We start from the raw sequence: 3302 nt of genomic DNA, 5'->3' as shown, positions 1-3302 counted from the left end.
GCCTGCCATTTCTGACATACTAAACTTATTTATACCGCATAGTTGGATAGACAGTCCTCACTACGAGGTAAAGGTTCGGATAAGATTTGAACCCCGGTCTTCCAGGAGTGATCGAGATTTTATTCTTTACCTTGAGTAGGTGGGTTCCCGATGATCATTAGCAAATTAAGTAAGCCAGTGGCGGATCAACCTAGGTGCGGAAGGAGCGGCCACTCGGGGCCTCGTCCGCGGGGGAAGTCCTGTTGTTTTCCTCTTATATCAAATTAGAGGAGCCTCAACTGCCATTTCACTCCGAGCCTCCAAATACCTTAACCCGCTACTGAAGTAAGCCAGTAGTCATGGGATATACGGAAGGAACTTTTACAGGTATGCTGGAAGCCCAACCATCGCCTGGAGATAGTAGGCTGGGGGTCATGTTAATAGCTACCTAGCTCGTGAAGACCAACAAAGAGTGGTAGGCTCAAACTGAGATGTTGTGATGGTTTTGATTCGTCCTCGAGATGGGCTGTGATAATGCATTGGCCTCTCATAAGTTTGTTTAATGAATTTACAGCTTAGAGACATAGTTCGGCGACGATACAATGTCATTGCTCTGTCATCATCACAATTTACCGAAAGAAACGCTGCTCGTGTGGAGTGTTGGATTTACACTGGTTTGTTGAAATTGCCCAAACCAACGGACCTAACCAGACCGTCGTGCCATTTAGTGAACCAACTACACGAAAAATAGTCCAACTCCCAATACATTCACGCAGCTCCTGCAACCGGTATCAGATTTACTCAAATGATGGACTCACATGGATGCACGAACAACACTAGAGGGCACAGGATGTGCCCGAAAATGTAGTTTTTGGCTAAAACAAGCCTTAAAAGGTTCTGTCTCTTTTGAGATAGAACTCCCTCCATTTTACAACCAACTCTCCAACAACCAGCTCTTAGAAATCGAGCATATTGTTTATACACCTAAGTTGCAATTTAAACTTTAAAACGCTTTCTTAAAGGCACTTGTGATAATCATTTAGCTCTCAGTTGATGAGTTGATTCGCAGGTACAAACATGTTCTGGTTCATTCTGAAGAAAAGGCTAATTTGTCTGACTCAAGTGATTCTGTTTTAAGTAATTTACAACTTTATCTTGAGCATTCATTTCTGTCTACTTCCGTGTTTTAACGTAAACTGGGTCATCGCCTAGTAATATCTATTGCCAGTTTTATTAACAATAATAACAAAGGCTTATTTTGTTAAATTTAATGCTCGGTGTAGAAACGTAAATTTCTTCGTTACTTCATCGTTGTTGTGTTTCAAAGAAGATACCGGAATATTTCGTTGAATGATGCAATGTGGAAATCGTGGAAAGATTTGTTGTTGATGGTGAAGTAGGTGGAGTCCATCCACGATACGCTTGGTCAGTTATGGACGGCATATGAAGATTCTCAATAACCCAAAGGGATGATAGCCCTTAAGACTGCTTCTCGATTAAATCCATCTCACTAGCATAAAACTTTGTCCAACTGTCTAAACAAATAGTCTACTCACACAATGTCCCTATGGCCAGCAACTATCTGACCAACCAATATTTCGATTTGAATATGAAAATTTATTTTCTTGACCTAATTTACCCGTACCTGAACAGCCCTCTAAGAGCTAGCAATTGGCACTGCTGTTACGATTTCATCAGTGGGAGATCGCGTGGCATCGAGACGAGGATTTTTTTCTCTATTGTTTCTTGTCACGCACGATATGTTTTCCTATACTGCTGTTCATTTTGTATTGGCTATATATCATGAGTCTCATACCTTTACTATCTTGTTTGAGTTCTAGTCTAGTTTTATATTCATATCAATGATCAGACCTGTAAAATGAAAAAAAAGTCGTCTTGAGTGAGATTTGGTATCTAACCGTAAGATTTGTAAACCTCACCGTAGATAAAGTAACTACGAGTAAGATTGATAGCCTGCTCAGAACATCACAGGAGAAAATGCTTAGTTTACATCAATATTTCTTGCTCACACGTTGCGCTCTTGACGATCGGAAAAAGATGTAACCATTTGCATTTAGATTTCAAAAAGGTCATGCGTGCTAAAATTGATCGTTTTGCGATGCCTTAACTGACGGACAAGGCGGGCGCTCAAGATATCTTGATAAACTACAAACTAGTGGTACTTATCAACAAACAGAGCTTCAGTTAAGCGTTCAGGATGTTTTTAAGCACTTCCTTCATTTCCCGAATTTGTTCATGTGAAGTCGTTATTGTCGTAGGTTCCTGACATTTTGTTCTATGGAGCACGTCTAAGAGACAAGGCCTGGTGTCCAATCCGTTTCCAGGAGACTCGGTCCATAGCTGCACTCCTCCACCCCCGGCTACATCCGATCTCCCTTAGGTCTGACTCCACTTGGTCCAGCCAACGAGCTCACTGTGCTCCTCTTCGCCTCGTGTCGAAGGGATCACTGGCAAGCACCTGCCTGGTAGGACATGAGTCCGGCATCCTCATCATGTGCACTAACCAGCGTATCGTACCGGCTTTGGCAACTGCCAGGATGTCTGCATCGCCAAACAGCTCAGCTAGCTCGTGGTTCATTCTTCTTCTCCACGTGCCCTGCTCACACACACCATCAGGTTCCTGACAGAAGAGTTGCCATCATCAAGCAATTACACACATAAGGCCTGAAAATAAGACAGTAGACATTAAATTATAATAATCACAAAGATCACATTGCTTACATTCGTTCTTAAGACCAAGTCAAGCGCTGTTGTTGTTGTTATGCTTCCTTTCTTTCTTAATTGTCCAAGCAGTTTGACAATTAAAATGTAAGCTAGTTTCAAATTAGAATTTGAATGCCATCAGCGGCTGATGTATGAGGAAGCAATAAAATGTCTATCTTAATTAACGCATTTATTTAAATCTTAATACAATATAGCAGCATTTTCTTTACTCGGCGACAAATTTTTCGCTTAAAATAAGGAACGAAAATAAATTTTTAACTCTGCTTTAGTGTCAAGTCACATGACCCGAATATGCACCAAGGCCAGTTTTTAGTACAGAACAACTTGCAGCTCCATAGCAGGAAGCTTAAGAACCACAAAAACCTTCTGAAACAATTAAGCTAAGCCGTACTTGTACCCCATATTGCATACAAGCGAGGGTTGAAATATTTCATCCCTTATACGGATATGCAGGGTTTTCGAGACGAAGTAAGAAAGATTTCACTATATCTGAACTGGAGATTGAGCATGAGGAAACAACATTTATTTGCCAAACTTTAATCACATAGCAAACAAATTCGTATTTCTAAGACACGAGT

At 41.0% G+C, this 3302-nt stretch overlaps 1 long non-coding RNA gene across 1 annotated transcript; it reads right to left on the bottom strand.

The window, feature by feature from the left end:
* Positions 1–746: 746 nt before the first annotated feature.
* LOC118506627 lies at positions 747–2816 on the bottom strand. The gene is made up of 2 exons (XR_004905524.1): positions 2722–2816; positions 747–2664 (listed from the first exon to the last, which is right to left on the bottom strand). It is a non-coding gene; the product is annotated as an uncharacterized LOC118506627 (long non-coding RNA).
* Between the last annotated feature and the right edge of the window lie 486 nt (positions 2817–3302).

This window comes from Anopheles stephensi, chromosome X (assembly GCF_013141755.1).
Source record: "Anopheles stephensi strain Indian chromosome X, UCI_ANSTEP_V1.0, whole genome shotgun sequence".
NCBI lineage: Eukaryota > Metazoa > Arthropoda > Insecta > Diptera > Culicidae > Anopheles > Anopheles stephensi.
This window is presented reverse-complemented; position numbering and strand designations above follow the sequence as displayed.